This window comes from Hyperolius riggenbachi, chromosome 7, assembly GCF_040937935.1.
Source record: "Hyperolius riggenbachi isolate aHypRig1 chromosome 7, aHypRig1.pri, whole genome shotgun sequence".
NCBI classification, from domain to species: domain Eukaryota; kingdom Metazoa; phylum Chordata; class Amphibia; order Anura; family Hyperoliidae; genus Hyperolius; species Hyperolius riggenbachi.
This window is the reverse complement of record NC_090652.1, coordinates 218,039,660-218,059,611: the sequence shown is the minus strand read 5'-3', so window position 1 is coordinate 218,059,611 and position 19,952 is coordinate 218,039,660. Positions and strand designations below refer to the sequence as shown.

At 40.4% G+C, this 19,952-nt stretch overlaps 1 protein-coding gene and 1 long non-coding RNA gene across 12 annotated transcripts in view; one reads left to right on the top strand and one right to left on the bottom strand.

Annotated features, from left to right (window-relative positions):
- LOC137524840 (potassium voltage-gated channel subfamily H member 8-like) overlaps positions 1-19,952 on the bottom strand; it is a 795,600-nt gene that overhangs the window by 401,171 nt on the left and 374,477 nt on the right. The window lies entirely within an intron of this gene.
- LOC137524841 (uncharacterized) overlaps positions 1-19,952 on the top strand; it is a 106,745-nt gene that overhangs the window by 1,967 nt on the left and 84,826 nt on the right. For 5 of the 9 annotated variants that reach the window (XR_011022786.1, XR_011022783.1, XR_011022784.1 and 2 more), the window contains exons 2-4: positions 5,817-5,886; positions 11,839-11,966; positions 13,155-13,263. This is a non-coding gene — a long non-coding RNA (uncharacterized lncRNA). The remainder of the gene's footprint in view (positions 1-5,816; positions 5,887-11,838; positions 11,967-13,154; positions 13,264-19,952) is intronic. The other 4 variants (XR_011022788.1, XR_011022787.1, XR_011022790.1 and 1 more) reach the window with 3 other exon arrangements.

Below are 19,952 nucleotides of genomic sequence, written 5' to 3'. Positions count from 1 at the left end.
ATATATATATATATATATATATATATATATACACTGTATATATACTGTATATATACACATACTGTATAGTGGTACTATTTTTTCATTTTAGTAAGCTGGAAAATGGGTTCAGCGTTCAAACCAATAGCACACATTGAGCGATTCATCTATGCCAGGAAACATTAAGGTCCTCCCCCCAAACCTCACCAGAAGACTCACCGGGTCCAAAAGACAACGGGCCTGCATGCGCATCTGGGGTGGGTGTTCATCGCCCGCCCTCCTCCTCCGCCTCTCTCAGCCAACTACGTCTAAAAGTCAACAAAATGGACTCCCCAAGTGCCCAGCAGTTGTGCCTGTGAGGCTGTGGGGTGGCCTATACCCCAAATGCGCAGTCGGGCCCGATGGCCTTTGGATCCGGTGAGCCTGATGATGATGGGGGGGGGGACCTTAATGTTTCCTGGCATTGATGAATCGCTTAATGTGTAAAGACTATTCATATTTAGGACTACCTGTGCTACTAGTTTGAGTGCTGTTTACTTATTTTTCAGCTTACTAATTTGCTATACACTAATAGCCTGGTGAGCGATCCACCTGGAAGGACTTTCTTTGCCATCAGCGTGACTGTGGCTTATAGACAATATTGAATGTGAGCGCTAGTATATGTTTTGGTCTTATTTTTTCATTTTGATGTGTTGTGGGATTTTGTCTCTTCCCTGAGACAAGTGCTTGGGTGAGCAATTCATATGAGGAATTCATAGCAAGATGTGGTTTCCCCTGATAGGATCTCTCAGCTGGGAAATAAAAGCTCAACCTACCGAGCATGGTTTAGTCTGCATCTGGGAGAATCACACAGGTTGTATGTTCTAACTAAGCAGCAAAATGCATTGTTTATTTGTGCTGGAAAAGACTGCTATATTTCAGATTGTTTTGTTCAAGAAAATGATTATTTTAGCCATGCATAGAGAGGATTTCTCTGTGTTTCTGTTTAGTTAGTAGCCCATCCGGTGGCAAGGTTTTCTTTATGTTTATGTCCTGTATACATTGAGAATAATTTGCACAGCACAAATAAAAATGGCCAAGAGAAACAAATGATAGCTTTCTGCTTTAATAATTGATGCTCCGTGCAAATACTCTGAGCAGAAAAAAAACAGAAGAGCTGATGCTGAAAAACATTCAACCACAGCTAAAATGTATAGTAATCCTGTTTGAAATGGAGTTGATACCACCTGATTTGGATGGGGAGACATGGATTCTATACACTGAAACAGCGAAAGATCAATAATGGATACTTTTTGCTTTCTGGAAAGGGCACAGTGCAAAGCGAGTCTGGAGACGGTCTTTGTGTTTCACCAGCATCAATATTTATTTGTGCTGTACAGACTCTTTACAAGCTTTTTACATTATATACAGTAAACCAGTAACGAAACATAAATAAAAGCATTGCCAGGAGATGAGTAGATGGGCTGCTAAAAAAAACTTTGCAAATCTTCTCCACTGGGAGCAAACCAACTAATTGTTACAAGTGAAAACCAACATAAAACACAAAAAAACTCATACAGCTCAGTGATTTGACAATGGCCTCAATTCACTAAGCTTATCTCCTGTCTTTAATAACGTTTCTATAGTTATCACCATGGTGATAAGGCATGTAGATCTCAGGAAACATTTTACTTCAGGCAAACCTAAAGTTACCTCTTCAATCCTTAAAATAACTGTAGAATGCTAGACAGGATGTTAACTGCATGTGAAAATAACTGCAGATGAGGTAACTTAAAGAGAAACTCCGAGCAAAAATTGAACTTTATCCCAATCAGTGGGTGATACCCCCTTTTACATGAGAAATCTATTCCTTTTCACAAACAGACCATCAGGGGGCGCAGTATGACTGATATTGTGGCGAAACCCCTCCCACACGTAACCTCTCCCACAAGAAAAGTTCAAACTTTTGTGAGAAATAGCTGTTTACAGCTGTTTCCAACTGCCAAAAACCATGCAGCAGCTACATCACCTGCCAACAGTAAAATGTTCACTGGAGTTCCTCTTTAACTACAGAGGAGGTAACTTAAGGAATGAAGAGATAAGATAACTCTCTCACTGGTTGTGACAAGTTTTCTCTTGTCTTATTATTTCCAGCATGATCTTGAGGCCAATATTTTTGTTTGCTCAGTTCAGCACACACATTTTGTCCTTTCCAAGAATAGGACTATATTGGGCTGAGCTAATTAGCACTTTTATTCCCACCTGAAGGAACTCTCTCAGCCAGAATGCCAAACCCGGATTGGATCTGTTTACTCACCTGATCACCTGCTTCAGGGAAAACACAACATTTCAGAGTGGATTTAAAACAGCAGTGCAGAGAAGGAAATCGGGGAAATACATAAACACTACTTCCCAGACACTCTCTCACTGCAACTGGCACAACATTTTTTTAACAATATTTTGCCATAATACTTTTTACATTAATTCCTATTGATGCTTAATAGATCTAGAAAATAAATCAAGTTTAGCACATACAGTACTAGTATTACAAATGATGTAGGAGAAATATGTGATTGTTTTACCTGATATTGACAATTGTTTTTACCACAGTAAATATTCTTTGTACCAGAAATCAGGAGTACAAACTCCAGCTGCTGTTGAAGTTTATTTTTGGCATACCACGCCATGCAACAAGTCCAATAAACAGTATATGTTTATAGAACTTCCCATGGATACTAACAACATCTCTGCAGGTTATTTTTTGATTCAGTGCAATTAAAATTTACCACCTTTTTGATTTGATAAACTCATCACAGTTGATTAAATCACAAATAATTGCTCACTCTTAATTTACCAGTTTGATTTTGCATAGATGTGGTAATTTGATTGCCTCTAAATTATCATCAAATGATCCCAATTGTGTGGGAAGCAGTTTCATCAGAAGATAAGTTTTTTGTTTTTGATTAAGATCATCTGGACGGCAGTGGTTAGGACAAAGTTAAAGTTGACACCATATGTAATTTGTGAATTGTCATTTCGACCCATCGATCTGAAGGAAAATTACATTGTGTATACCTAGCATAAAGCTTGGCGCACTCTATGATGGATTCCTGCCATGCATTGTGACAGCAGATGCACCATCACCCTCCAGAGCACAAACCCCTTATTCATAGTGTCTCCATTGTGTCTAATGCATCACACATTTCATGCATAGCATTGCTGTTATGATATGTCCAACTTTCGTCCAGTGTCTGTAAAACATGTTCAGGTCAGGACTTTGCTGCTGTCTGTCACTGCAGCGGACAGCACACAGAACAGACATGTCAGCAGAGCTCTGAATGGATTCTATGTTTAACATAGGATCCATTGACAAGTCCATTCTTCCATTGTGGTAGACATGAATTAGACCATTTCACGCTCAAGTTAGAACCAAATCTAATTGTCTCTCAGTGGAGTTCACAATCTAATTCCTACCACAGTCAATCATTGTCTTCTGCCACTTAGGGCTTGATGCACAAAAATTCGCGTTTGCGTGTGATCTCGAATTTTTGAGCGCAATTAAACATTTTAGCATGCAAACAATTGTTGTCGTTTTCGTGCGCAAATGCAAATTTTCGCACGAAAGCGTTCGTGCGAAAATGCGAAAATTTGTGTGAAAAAGGCTGTGCTAACAGTTAGCACTCTTTTGTGAATCAAGCCCTAAGTCTATTATAGCCTAATGCCAATTTTTGGTGGGGGAACAAATTAATCTATCTGTATGTTTTTGGGATGTCGGAGGAAACCAGAGTACCCAAAAGAAACCCACACAAACACAAGGAAAACATGCAAGCTCTATGCAGTTTTTGCCCTGGCCCAGATGTGAACTGGAGATAAACAGATGAGGCAAGATAAATCATGAGCTAAGACAGATGAGGAGATATAAATCATATTTAATTCAAGTGAGATTATTCCTGAAATACGTTTTGTGAATTAACCTATATCTGTCTTAAAGATGAACTGTAGTGAAAATAACATAATCAATAAAATTGCTTATTATTTACAATATTAATTTATAGATGATTTAGTCAGTGTTTGCCCATTGTAAAGTCTTTCCACTCCCTGATTTACCTTCTGAAATGTATCACTGGTGGGCGACATCTTAAGTTCTGCCAGGTGATCTGTACAGAATGATCACTACTGAGAGTTCTATGCTTGCTTGGCAGTTGGAAAAAGCCAATATTTCCCACAATGCAACGAGGTTCCCTGACAGCAAGCTGTCAGGACCTTGGTCATGACATCATGCTGTGGGAGGGGTTTCACCACAATATCAGCCATACAGACACCCGCCCTCCACAGATGATCTCTTCGAGAAAAGGTAATGATTTCTTGAGGGAAAGGTGGTATCAGCTACTGATTGGAATGAACTTCAATCCTTGGTTAAAGTTCCCCTTTAAGAAATTGTAATCAGAGAGTGTCACAACACTAAAAGTAAAAAATAATATAACATTGTCCAGTAGTGAGATGTGTTGGTAATGGGGGGAGCAACTTAAATAACTCAGAGGGAATTCCATTTATTCAAGGATTTCTGGAGGAATGAGAAGATGAGACAGCATTCTGCAGAGTCATACTGCTGCTGCTGTCTCGGTGCTTAGGTTTGGGGATTGATGGCATAGACTCCAGTAAGAGTGGTGCTGCTGGCATAATACAGCTAATTTGTTTACAAGTTACTGTAAATCTTAGGTTCCATTTATCTAACTGCATTTCCTACAAATGCAATTATAAACATCTTGATACATTTCTCCCTTATTGTGCTGATAATCCAGCTTTCCGTCATCTTGTCTGATAGCATGATGTAGTAAAAAGCTTCTAACTCTTTTATGGAATGATTAAATAAAGGAGAATTTCTTAGCAAGAAATGATGCTAGTCCATACTAAAGACACTTTGGAGTATTATGTCTCGTACACACCATGCAATTTCCCATCAGATAGACTGGTCAGGTCCGATCTGATTTCCGATCATTCTTCTGATTGATTTTCCAATCACTTCTATAAAAAAAGATCGATCAGAAAAACAATCGAAAATCATATCGTACCTGTCGGAAATAAATGATTGGACACGTTTATCTGATTGGAAATTGCATGGTGAGTACCAGTAATTATACATGAAGTTACACAAAGGATAAGAATGAGGCATAAATAGGCAGCGTGGTGAGTGCTCATTACCTAGCATACATTACTGTATAATGGTTGCAGAAAAGCCCCTTGGCTAATTTAACGGCACATTGGAGTAATGCATTTCAGGCATTCTTGGAGTAATACATGTTTATATGGGTGTTATCTGAAGGTTTCAGTAACATATTATAAAACTAATAGTTAAAATCACCACATAACATCCTGCAGTTTTTCAGCACTGCCCTTCCTCTCCTGCCCTTCTCTAGCAACAAGCCAATGATGTACTCCACATAACTACAGGGCAATAAAAGGGGGGTGGACGGATGGGTGATCTGACATCTTGGCCATAGTCATGCCTTCCCAGTCATGATTGAAAGTCAATGGATAGGCTATAAGTGACTAGGAAGCTACATGGATTGCAGTTGCCCCCATCATCTCATGAGCTGGAGCATGACATTTCTTCTGTGGTAGAAGTCATGGGAAGAGGAGGAAGTAAGAAATGTCTGCAAGTTGTTGACAGTGAAGATCTTCAGCTTCACACCTGTGAGTCATGGCAGTAGAAGAGGCTTATATTTTCGCACTCCAAAAACCAAGAGGTTTTTTTTTATTCTAATGTTAAATGTGAATTTGTATAAGTGCATTTTATACAAATGCAGTTATGGAAATGGAACCCAAATGAAGGCGTATATTTGTATTTTTTTTTCCAGGTTGAGTAGTCCAGAATGGCCACATGTTCTCATCTGGCACACAAACATGGCAGAGCAGCATCTATTCATGGTTGGTGAACTATATACTGTATAAATATTTCTGTTATAATAAATTGTTACAACATAATGGAAGAAATTATGGATTTAAAAGTAGTGTGAAAGCATCTTGTATTGAGTACATTTGAAATAGGCGGCGGTAGACTTGGGCGTAGGATACAGCTGGTATATGGCTTATCCTGCTTCTACACAAGTCCGGGCCGTTTTAATTACTATTCCCCCTCTAGGCCGCCATGGATGGTGGGGGAATGAAATAATTCGGCTTCTAGCGGTTGCTGGAGGCCGAATTATTGTGTTTTTTAAGCAACCTCGGCTCCGTCTTCTGACGGCGCCGACGTTACTCACTGAGCGCTGCAATAGGAGTGATTCCCATTACAGTCTATGGAAGCGCCGCCTGTGCCCAAATCTAGCAGCGCTGAAAAGCACTGCTCCGCTTGTATTATGGTATTTGTGTAAGGCATACCGTATAGGACACCTGAAGTGAAAGGGATGTGGAGGCTACTATATTTATTCCTTTTTAAGTAATACCAGTTGCCTGAAATCCTGCTCTGCTCATGCTTTAGTAGTTTCTGAATCACACACCTAAAAAGTGCATAAGGAAAATCCAGTCAAACATCTAATCTGAATACTTGTTCATCAATGTCTATGGCAAAAAGTATTAGAGGCAGAGGATCAGCAGGACAGCCAGGCAATTTGCTGCCACTTTCATATCCTTCTTACTTCAGGCATCCTTTAAGCAACCTAGGTAACATCACTACGTTTCCGGACATGTAAACATTGTAAGCACCTATGGCGCAGGTTAAGCCTAATTTACTAAGCCAAACAATTGAAAATGTTAAGGGTGTTAAAAGCGCGTACGTTAAAAAAGGGCGTCGGGAAAAAAGGGTGCAGGGTTTTAAACGATAAGCATGAATAACGTTTAAAAAAATTGTGCTATATTTCGTTTGAAAATAATGTTTTATAAAGTTATAAATCATTAAATAATGTGTATGAAATCGGCAATTGTAAAAACGTTAATCTTCCCTGTTTAAAAAGTGAAATGTATAATAATGTTTTATAAAAGATTAATAAGAATTTTACAAAAGCTATACCTAACCCTACTCTCATACAGAACCCTCCCTGTACCTACCCCTAACCCCTAGACCCCCCTGGTGGTGCCTAAACCTAAGAACCCCCTGGTGGTGCCTAACCCTAAGACTCCCCAGGTGGTGCCTAACCCTAAGATCCCCCTGGTGGTGCCTAAACCTAAGACCCCGTGGTGGTGCCTAACCCTAAGACCCCCCTGGTGGTGCCTAACCCTAAGACCGCCCTGGTGGTGCCTAACCCTAAGACCCCCCTGGTGGTGTCTAAACCTAAGACCCCCCTGTGATAAGCATTAATCACGTTTGAAAAAAATATTGTGCTGTTTTTCATTTAAAAATATTGTTTTAAAAAAAGATTGTACTGTTTTTCGTTTAAAAATAATGTTTAAAAAATTATAAATCATTAAATAATGTGTAATCATGAGAAGCAGTTATAAAACAGTAAAAGTCTCCGGGCGCCGCTTGTAAAACGTTATTTTTCTCTGGCGCCCTTTTTTCCTGTTGGGCGCCCATTAAACGATATTTATTATGGGAGTGAATGGCGGCGCCCTTTTTGTCCACTTGCCTCAGGCGCCCGAATTTACTGTTTCCGTTAAAAGCATCTTCTCCAACTCTGTGACCTTTCAGAACTGAAGTGGAGTAATTGAATGGGGATATCTTACACTGCTATCTGGACACCCCAATTATGAGGGAGGTGTCTGAATAGCCAACCCATTCAAGTGAATAGGTCAAATGAGTCATTTTATGGCTCGTTACTAATTTAGAAAAGGTTAAAAAGATAAAAGAAATACTGAAACACCAAACTTTAAAACTAACTTTGCTGAGGACATTACAAATAAAGAATTATGAATATCAAGGATTTAATTTTTATGAACTTACATATATTCCTTCATAGCAACCTAGAAAAGACCTTTGTACCGCAAAGTCATTTTTTAATATTGAAGCATTCCAGCAATATGACTATTGGAAGTCTAATCTTTTTACATTTACTGATAGGTTGCAATTATCTTGGACATGTTATTGTGTATAGCCTAAGTGTCTGGACTAATTACTAAGTGTAAATATAACAGTAAGAGTAGGCGCTGGGAGGACTTATATCTATTGAGCTGCACGTTTCCAAAAAAAGGGTGATCCCTGAACCCTCAGAGAATTAGAAATAATTATAATCAAATGGACATGCGCTGTCTATAAAGAAATGATTTAATCATTGATTTTCTTCACATTTACATAAAAAACTTCATAAAAATTCTGTGCTAAAAGTGATTACTCTACACGCAGCAAGAAACTTCACAATCAATCGCTCAGAACACCATGCATACATTTAAAATAACGCATACTTATGTAAACACAGGAACTGCACGCTACAGATTAGTATTCCCCTCTACCCATAATAGGCAAGGCAAAGATTATGAATATTGATTCCAGCAACCCCCTCAAAAAATAGATCGTTATGTAGGATCCTACTTCAAGAAAAAATGCTGGCCAGCCTCTTAATACAAGGAATACTTCCACTTCCTGAAAGTAGATGCGTCCGTTGTTAATGGTTTTATCCAATACAATGCACGCTGACAGTCACATTAATATGCACCTCTTTGTAGCTTGGTTTCAGAGCAGGCTATATCTACTATGGATACCTCTGAATCTTAGGGGCTCCTCTCACGAACTTCCAAGATGTGGAGTTGTGTACTCAGCCCGATACTGCAGGGCCTCTTTCTCCAGTCAGCTCACGGCGTTGCTCGGCGGCCTGCGTCACTTCCTGCTGGCAAGTCCAGTGTGACGCTCGCTCGCTTACCCTGCAAGCCCGGAGCAGTCTCTATGGGTGACGTCACCTTAAAGCAATAGGACCTTAATTCCAGGGATGGTCGTTTCAGCGCTACTGCGGCCAACCGGGTTCCTATACTTCAGAAACAACTTATCTTCAGGAGAACCTCTACGCGTTTCAGCTAAAAAACGTTAGCCTTCATCAGGAGGGATAGCTCTGCTGAGTACAGTTCATCCATTTATACAGGTCTCTGCCCATATGCAAATGTCTCTCCGCCTACTACATAATTAAATTCACATGGCCATATGCAAATCCTGCTGTGCTGTTATACAGGTCTCTGCCCATATGCAAATGTCTCTCCGCCTACTACATAGTTATATTCACATGGCCATATGCAAATCCTGCCATGCTGTTATCGTGCCAGACACCCTCCCTCTACTCCCCATCGGCCAATCTAAGCAGCTGCAGTTCATCAAACATGACACATTTACCTCAAACATATCCCATAATCGGTTCTCCTGAAGATAAGTTGTTTCTGAAGTATAGGAACCCGGTTGGCCGCAGTAGCGCTGAAACGACCATCCCTGGAATTAAGGTCCTATTGCTTTAAGGTGACGTCACCCATAGAGACTGCTCCGGGCTTGCAGGGTAAGCGAGCGAGCGTCACACTGGACTTGCCAGCAGGAAGTGACGCAGGCCGCCGAGCAACGCCGTGAGCTGACTGGAGAAAGAGGCCCTGCAGTATCGGGCTGAGTACACAACTCCACATCTTGGAAGTTCGTGAGAGGAGCCCCTAAGATTCAGAGGTATCCATAGTAGATATAGCCTGCTCTGAAACCAAGCTACAAAGAGGTGCATATTAATGTGACTGTCAGCGTGCATTGTATTGGATAAAACCATTAACAACGGACGCATCTACTTTCAGGAAGTGGAAGTATTCCTTGTATTAAGAGGCTGGCCAGCATTTTTTCTTGAAGTAGGATCCTACATAACGATCTATTTTTTGAGGGGGTTGCTGGAATCAATATTCATAATCTTTGCCTTGCCTATTATGGGTAGAGGGGAATACTAATCTGTAGCGTGCAGTTCCTGTGTTTACATAAGTATGCGTTATTTTAAATGTATGCATGGTGTTCTGAGCGATTGATTGTGAAGTTTCTTGCTGCGTGTAGAGTAATCACTTTTAGCACAGAATTTTTATGAAGTTTTTTATGTAAATGTGAAGAAAATCAATGATTAAATCATTTCTTTATAGACAGCGCATGTCCATTTAATTACTAAGTGTATATAAGCAGGATGTATTCAGATGTGAGATTAAACATAAAATTAAGTTAATTAGGAGAGTATATTATGCTATTCATTCCTACAACAGTGTTTTTTAAAGTTGTGAGATAAAATTTAGATGGATAGTGGGTTGATTAGTTACACTTCCTTAGTGCATTTAACCCCCCTAGCGGTATGTACGAGCTTGGCTTGTCCAGCTAAAACTTGCTGTAATCGGTATGGATGAGCCAGGCTCATCAATGCAGCCAGGGAGATTTCTAACTGCTCTGCGCCGCTGGCTCCGCTTTTTCTGCTTCTGTGGGCTTGCCGAGGACTGATGGATGGCTGTCAGCATAAGTCTGTGGGTAGCGATCTGAGCTACCCATAGTGTGCCAACTTGCATCCATCAGGCCCAGGCAAGCCCGCATGGAGCCGGCGGGCCAAATAGTTAGGAGCGAGTGGCCAACGCGTTCCTGATCCAATCATCCAACCCCCCTCCCTCTTGATCGTGTGTGGCAGCATTCCTATCCTCCCTCCACAGATCACCTCCCCTGCCTCCTGATCGATCCCTCCCTCTTGATTCCCAGGCAGTGCTGTGAGTGTGAGTAGTGATCGGGGAGTTTTACTCACCAAGGCTCTCTCCAGTGATGATCGTAGATTCTCCTCTGCGTCCAGCCCCTGGGCTATTGGCCACAGTCCCGGGGACATGGCTGATGACGACATCAAGCCGCATCCCCGGTAATGTGAAAAGTAGCCTGGGGCTGGACGCAGAGGAGAATCTACGATCATCACTGGAGAGAGTCTTGGTGAGTAAAACTCCCCGATCACTACTCACACTCACAGCACTGCCTGGGAATCAAGAGGGAGGGAGAGATCGATCAGGAGGCAGGGGAGGTGATTGGTTGACGGAGGGAGGATAGGAATGGCCACACCTGATCAGGAGGGAGGGGGGTTGGATCAAGAGACAGAGGAGGTGATCACTGGAGGGTGGGGGTGGGGTCGTGATAGCTGCCTGGGGACACATTCCTGGGCCGATCAGGATAGCTGCCTGGGGGCACATTTCTGGATAATTTATACTGCAGCATGTATAGCTGCTAAATACTGGGGACACATTCCTGGCTAACATATAGTGCAGCCTTTAGAGCTGCTTACTATACTGGGGACACATTCCTGGCTAACTCATAGCTACTAACTATACCAGGGACACAATCCTGGCTAACTTATAGCTACTAACTATACCGGCGACACAATCCTGGCTAACTTATAGCTACTAACTATACTAGGGACACATTCCTGGCAGGCCCTATAGCTGCTAACTATACTTGGACACTTATTCCTGGCAAACCTATACTGTTGCACCGATCGCTATTAACTACAGTATACTGGGGGCACTTATTCCTCGCTAACCTATACTGTTGCTCCTATAGCTGGCTATCTATACTGGTAACATTTATACCTGGCTATGTATACTGCGGCACCTATACGTTTACTGCGGCACCTATACCTGAATAACCTATACTGCAGCACCTAAATCTGGCTACCTATACTGCGGCACCTATATCTAGCTACCGATACTGCGGCACCCATACCTGGCTAACCTATACTCACCTTTGGCATGCCGATCCCTCGTCGTGCAATAGCTTCCCCAGTGTCCTCTTCCATGTTCCTCGACGGATTTGCTTCTCCCTCAGCAATTACATATTCCCCGGCGAATGGTGTTGATGACGCCAAGGCCACGCAGCGCCATCATCTGGTGGCAAACTATTTTTTTGTTTGTTTTGGATTCAATATTTACAAAAAATTATAAAAAAAAATGCTTGAAAATTATTTGAAATTAATTGAACCACTTTTTGCACAGAAATCCTGAGGAAATTGAATGCTAGGGAGGTTAAACACCTCTTTAATCTTCAGCCTGACCATTTGTACTATCTTCACTCTATTCCATGCATCAAAAAGATCAAGAACCCATGAAAAAAATGTTTTGAGGTAATTAGCACTCAATTACATAATTAAAATGAATGACTATGTGTAAAATTTCTCATATATTTTCCTATTGGGTATTACCGATTGATTTATAGCAATATTTTGGCTGCCACACATGAGTGACTTAAAGGATCTCTGTCGCGAAAATCTTAAAATTTAAAATGCATGTAAACGTATACAAATAAGATGTACATTTCTTCCGGAATTAAATGAGCCATAAATTACTTTTCTCCTATGCTGCTGTCACTTACAGTGAGTAGAAGAAATCTGAGATTACTGACCGATTTTGCACTAGCCCATCTTCTCATAGGGGGTTCTTAGGGTTTCCTTTATTTTTAAAAGCACTTAGTGAATGGCAGTTGCTCCGTCCAACTGTCAAAAAAGTGTACAGTGAGCAGGGAAGTGTATAAATCTTTTTCAGGGAATGTCTTTATAAAGAATAAAGGCCATGCTGAGATTCCCCTATGGAGAGATGGACTAGCCCAAAATCTGTCAGTAATTTCAGATTTCTATTACCCACTGTAAGTGACAGCAACATAGGAGAAAAGTCATTTATGGCTCATTTTACTCTGGAAGAAATATACTTCTTATTTGTATGTGTTTTAAATTTTAAGATTTTCGCGACAGTTCCTCTTTAAGGACTAGCTTAAAGGGAACCTGACGTGAGTAAGATTATTTAAAATAAACACATGATGTAGCTGCAAATGAATATTACATACTAACCTCAATGTCAATTTCTCTCAGAAGTTTACCAATTTCTTCTATTTTGTCAGAATGGAAATATACCAGTTGCTGTCAGTTATATATCAACAGCTGTCAGTTACAACTGAATGTGCAAGGTAATGTCCATACTTACCTATAGCTCAAGTGGGCGATGTTACAGTTTAATAGTGTGCTGACCAGGAAGCTGTTGTGGGGTAATGGTCATAATGGTCATTTTCAAAATGGAGGACAGAGAATTCCATTGATCACAGTGGACAAATGGGACGTAGGAGAGGAGAAAGGGATTGAGGAGTAGACTACACAAGAGGTAAGTATGACCTGTGTAGGGTTATTTTGACTTTTTATTTTCAGTTCAGGTTCTCTTTAAGACCAGCCTGCAGCAAGTCTAAATAAATAACTTACAGACAAGCTGTGCTTTGTTATGTAAGATAAACATTTCCTCAGCTTGGCATTGTTTTGTGTTTGCAGCGTAAATAAAAAAGTAAACAGTGTGAGGCTTCTACCTGGAGCTATGTTCATCTAGCCTCCAAGCTATAGGAGCTAGTATGGATCAGAGAAATATTATGCAAGCATGAAGGTCAGTGTCAGTTCTTTTTTTATCAACTTTCAGTTCTGTTTACCCAATATTTGGTCACACAACCTTTAAGAAAAAAAACTTAAGTTGAAAATAAGCAAGCTTTAAAGGGAATTGTAGCATCCAAAAATATTAACAAAAAATGCCAAAAATAAATATTGCCCCCAAAATATATGTAAACCACGTCTTTTTTCTATAATAGGTCCTTATACTTTCCCAATGGCTAGTCACCATGCAAATAATAGAAAACATCCTATTTTGGATTAGATAATGACACTATGACCAGAAAGTAAGTCTATGACCAGAAAAGAGTTCAAGCCCGCTCTCTAGATGATGTTTGCTATTGGAGGGACAATAAGCTGTGGCAGTGGGATGGGAAGGGGGGGGGGGGTTGAATTAAAACTTAGCTTGGTTGAGAAAAAAAGAAGATGAAAGGGTCAGCAAAACAATAAATATAGTAAACCAGCAGACATATTCTTTTCTTTTTTTCATATCACATTTACCCTAAATCTGAACACTAAAACAACAGTTTCTGGAAGGTACGGTAGATGAATTTCAGGTTTGAAGACCCAGGTACCGGTAAAAAAAGAGACAAAAAGAGCACCAGGAGCATCAATAGTGTAGTATTTCTGGGAAATGTAAAGAAATAAGGCATAGGCAACCACAATTCCGGGCATGTGGAGAAGGCCCATCTCCACTCGACTATGATGACTTGGTTGATTAATGTGGGTCCCACTCCAAAAAAAAACAAAGGACCATTGGATGTAGTCGCAGAGGTAACCCCTGGGACAGGGGAGGAGACAATGCAAGATGGGAGAAGGCACCCCTATTGTGATACAATGTATTGTGAGTGGTGATATGTCTTATCTCATGCTAAGAGGTTAAGAATTTTATTGTTTGACACCAATAAAAAGACAATGCTTTTCATAGGACCTGCCCGTTTTCTCAGGTCAATACAAGACAGTGTCTGAACTGTGTATCTCTGTTTCAGAGTGCAAAAAAAAATTATATTTTTATATATTATATTTTATAAATGTATATTAAAAAAAGGAATACTGATCACAATGCGCATGATTCACAAAGTTTTTCACCTGTTTTCCCCTGTTTTACCTTATCTATGTTACATTTTTAAGATCCCAAAGAGCAAAAATATAATATAATTAAGGTAAGAAAACTAATACTGAAATTAGAACAACTTATTTTGCGTGATTATTTTGCTTGTAAATGTGCTGAAAAGTTTATTTTTATCATTTAGGTGATAAGTCATTTGTGAAAAGTTTTGGGAATAGAGCCCAATATGGTTTAATTTGGCCTGTCATTTAACTTCTTAGGTCTATCTGGATGGATAGCCTGCCCTGCTGCAGCTGAGCCGGGCGCGCTCCTGCCGACTTCCACTGCCCCGGAGATCAATGAATGGGAACACAGTTCCCATTCATTGATCTATGTCTCTGTAAGAAAAACCAACGGCTTCGCTGAAAAGATGTGATTTTTCTATGTTTCACATCATCCCTTCAGTTCCTGTAAGCGAGAGCTCTAGCTTACAGGAGAAAAAAACAAAAAATGACTGTGGCCATCTTGTGGCCAAATAGTAAAACTACATCTACATACATTTTTTTTTAAAATACACAAAATCAATTCAACCCCCCACTCCAAAAAAAAACCCAAATACATGTTTTAATAATAAAAAAAAAAAAATTACAATAAAAAAAAACATAAATAGTTACCTAAGGTTTTTTTTTAATATGCATGTCAAGAAAGTATATTACTATAATTTTTTAAAATTATAAGCTTGTAAATAGTGATGAACGCAAATTGAAAAAATGCACCTTTATTTCCAAATAAAATATTGGCGCCATACATTGTTATAGGGACAAAATTTAAATGGTGTAATAACCGGGACACATGGGCAAGTAAAATACATGGGTTTTAATTATGGTAGCATGTATTATTTTAAAGCTATAATGGCTGAAAACTGAGAAATAATATTTTTTTACAAAAATTTTCTTAATTTTCCCATTAAATTGCATTTAGAAAAAAATAATTCTTAGCAAAATGTACCACCCAAACAAAGCCTAATTGGTGGCAGAAAAAACAAGATATAGATCAATTAATTTTGATAAGTAGTGATAAAGTTATTGGCGAATGAATGGGAGGTGAAAGTTGCTCGGATGCATAAGGTGAAACGACACTGAAGACTGAAGTGGTTAACAGAATTTTGAGCAAGAGACAACTAAAACTGAATATTAAAAAATTCAAGTTTAAGCAGCTCAGGGGCTACATTTTTTAGTTTGGAATAGTAAGTTAAAGGGCCAATGCACCAAAAATAATTAACAAACATTCATACAGACAAGAAGAATTCACACAGTATGCTGCACACTAGTTAATAAAGAGGCCCGTTTAAATAGATCTCACTTGAGGAAGTGGCTGTTGACCCTGTATGGGGTAACAGTCATGCACCATACCCAGTAAACCAAAGGAGCTTGCATTTTAAACTATTGGCCTTTGTAATCTATACCCTGCACTCAGAAGTGTTTCTCTGCAATACAAGAGCTTTATGAGCTATAATCAGTTATCAGGTAGAGTAATGCTATGATTAAACTCCAGTTTGATTGAAGAGAAAGTGCCATTTACATACCTGCAATTTTAACTCTTACAGCGAGGAAAACAAGAAAAACAGAGGCAAAACCTTGTTCTATATAGGTTTAGGATTGAACATACAAATTATTATCTTGACACATCACGTTATTTCAAGTACCATTTAACCTGACAGGTTGAGAACTTTTTCCAATCATATTTCTTCCCCCATTGATTAGTTAGCACAAGAACACAGTGTTTTCTCACATTTATTAAGCATAAGTTGGCTCAAAAAAGTTTTCTTGCTTAGTTGCTTATGTGGCACGGATTGACTTAAAAAGGAGCTGTTAGGTATAGGGTCTCAGAGAAAAAAAACACATATATCAGTAGCTAAATATTGGCTGTAATTACATTACATATGCATTTCTCTGTCCACGTTTGGATTTCACAGAATGTTTATATAGTATTTGCAGAGATTGATGCTCCTGACAGCTCATGGCAGGTTCCATGTTTGTCTGTCTTGTATGAAGCCAATTGTGATGTAATATCCTCCCTTACCCTGTTTCCTGGTGATTAGACTCACAAAAAAATCCGGATCAAAGATCCGAATGGTTCATAATCCGGACAACACTACTGTGCAGAGAATATTAATTAGCCATGTGGCTAGGAACAATACCGGACTCGTGCAGTATACTCTAACGGAACATGTGCACTGTGAATAGTGTTGGGCGAACATCTGGATGTTCGGGATCGGTGTGGTTCGGCCGAACATGCCCCTGATGTTCGGCATGTTCGAGCCGAACCCCGAACCCAACCCGAACATGTCCCTCGTACGCGTCATCGCGGTACTTCTGCGCACTCTTGACACGACTTCAAATGAAAACAGGAACTGCGTCAAGCGAGGGCGGAAGTACCAGATGGTACTAGCGCCCAAGAACTCCGGCTTCCCTCTTCCTGCCCTCCTCCTCCTCAGGTACTTTTGGGCACTTAAATTTAATTATAGGGTACCGACAGAAGGGAGAGCTTAGCGGGGAGGGGTGGGGGGCATTTCCGACCCACACTCCACCCCCCCCCCCCCCCGCGCTCGGGGCATGCTCTCCCTTTATGCTGGGACCCTATAGGGGGCTATGTTCGGCCGGACACGGCTGTGTTCGGCCGAACAAAGAAGGCCTGTTCCCATGAGGTGTTCGGGGGGGGTGCCGAACCGAACCCGAACAGGCCAAAATCCGGGCGAACCCGACCAGTGGCGAACACTGTTCACCCATCACTAACTGTGAACAGCACATTGATTTTTCAGTGCTGTGAGCTGGGCTGCAAGATACAAGCTGCTGTAACATGAGCCTGTAACTTCACACTGTGAAAGCAGCCTTAGGGCGGGATAGGGAAATGAAGGGGAGGACCAAGGGAGTGCAGTAGGGAGAAGCAGCAGCCCCAGCATGCTTTGCAGTATCTGTTATGTGGCCTGACGGCCTCCTTAGGAGCTTGGGAATAAATAGGCTTGCTATTCAGCAAAAATCAAAGTAGGAGAGATTTTTAACTTCAGTATTGCCTTTTTGGCTTCCTTCTAAACTGTTTAACACAGGAGAATAGAGGTTTAAATTAGCTTTTGCAGCCTGACAGTTACTCTTTAAAGTGGACCCGACCTCTTGCACAGCATAAAAAGTATTTATGCTACATGTATTTGCTGAAGAAATTAACAACTCTATGTTCCGTGTTTTGTTTAGGCAGATACACCTGCCTAATTAGTTCTTAGCAACTGCAACTGTGAATAGACTGCAGGAGAGCTCTGCCAAAGCAGTTCTCTACATAGTAAACACTGAGGCTTAACCCTTTCACAGCCTTATTTTAGGATTTACATGAATTGTAACTATGCTATGGCTAATCTTTTAGGGCAGAGAGGAAGTTGTGAGTTTATTTCAACTTTAAGGATAGCTGGATAGCTAATCAATAGGAGTCTAGTGTTGTTGGGGAGCATGAGACAGCATTAATTCAAAGAACAGCTCTAATACCGTACTAGGGATAAAACAGCTCAGAGATCAGGTGTAATAAAAATAGCAAGCCGACACATTATTATTATTGTTATTGTTGTTATTATTAAGGATTTGCATAGTGCCATCATTTTCTGTAATGCTGATTAATCCTTTACCTGCCTTCACAGGGGTTAATTATATTATTCAGGAGAGTCTGCTCTTCAAAGAATCATTGATCTAACCAGCAAATGGCAGAACTGTTCTGACAAGCCTCAGTTCAAAGCAGTCTAGTGCCCCGCTGTGCAAACATCGACCTAGGGATATTGTGCCTCGCAGCTGATGCCTCACTAGCATTATTTCTTGTGGCATGATTCGGCCAATGCCATAATCTATAGCTATATTCTGCCAAGTAATCACCATGAACTCATCTTAGTTAATGTATATTTTATGGTTTCTTTTTAACTGATGAACAGCAAGGTCAAAGATCTATTTACTTTTGTGAATCGTAACAGAAGATTAATCCAACACCCCATGTGTAGCTACCAGTAATTACAAACACAGATCTTCAGTCTCGAGGGGAGATGGTGCTGTGCAATGCTCATTATCGCTCACACATTCATGCTTGTTGCCTTGTTCCCTTAGCTTTGTTAATCATATTAGTGCAGTTTTTATTTTTATTTTTTTAAAGTTATTGAAAACGAGGATTTTTGCTGAGTACCTAGTAGAACTTTTAATTTACAAATTATAAAATGCTGAAACATTTCCCTCATTTTACTTCCTTTAATTCTATTAAATGGGCAGCCTGACCAGAACTGTGAGGACCCGGCGGTGAAATACCTCACACCGGTGAAAGGTGGAAAGGGCACTCTCTAGTTAATGGAACATGTTAGGTCCAAATATGGAGGTGATGTGGAACGATTACAGTCTGCAGGAGTTGAATGTGTTTATCCTCCCTATAGGGCTAGAAGTGAGGAACAATTACTCCTCCAGCGGGCAACACATCTCATTGCATTGATTTTTTTGCCAGAGGGCCTTTGGGCTTGAATGAATGAAATGATCTTAGTTATTTTCTAGACCAATAACTACAGTTAGTTCTATTCTAGAGGTTCCCTTTATGCATTTTATGGTCATAAATCTTGGTTTAAAATCTATGCCGCAAGAAACTTTTCTAATAGCCTCTTAGAGATGATTATTATTTCTTGATTACCGTATACGGCAGGTCTTGTCTGCAGTTGTTTTTATCCTCCCTCCTTTTGGTTGATTTTGTTTCTTTCTTCCCTGGTCCCATTGGGATGTCTGTACAGTATTGTCCCACAGTCAGGTCTAGATTTACATCACAGGAGCCTTTAGGCACAGCTGTCTTGGCACCCTAGACTCTTCCCTCCATGAACCTACAAACACCTGCCAAACCGCTCCACAAGTATGCTGGTTGGCCCAGCTGTCCATTCTCCCTTAGTTACCATGCCCTTCATAGGTAGCTACAGGTGCTCCTTAGTATTAGGTAGCCAGAGGTACCCTCACTCAGTATTATGTTGTCCCCGACTGAAGAGAGATCTTGTTAGTGGAATGCTGAGAGCCGGGTGAGGAACCTCTCATTTACGCTCTGCTCAGGACTCTGCATAGGGAAGGAGGACAAGAGGCGCTCGAGCAGCAGAGTGAGATGCCTTTTTATCATCAGGCGCCTGTAGGCATGTGCCTACAGTGCCTTATGGTAAATCCAGTCCTGCCCACAGTGGACAATTTAATATTATTAGGACATCATGTGGTATTCAGACTATACTGTTGCAGTTGCATAGCAAGAGGCTTTTAAAAGACCACTGCCTCAAAAAAATATAAAATGTAAAATACATGTGTACACAGAGTGTACCTTTAAGCTGTACATTTCTCCTAGAATAAAATGCACTATAAATATACTTTTCTCATGAGTTGTTGTCCCTTACCGCGGGTACGGTAGTTAAAATCTGACAAATCTGACAGGTTTTAGCCCATCTCCTCCCTCATGAGGAGATTCTCTGTATGTTCTTTATTCATTACAAGAGGACTCCTTGGAAAGGATTTCTACAAAGATGTCAGTCAGCTTCCCTACTTATCTACACACTTTTCTAACAGTTTAACTAAGTAACCACCATTTAGTAAGTGCTTTTAAAA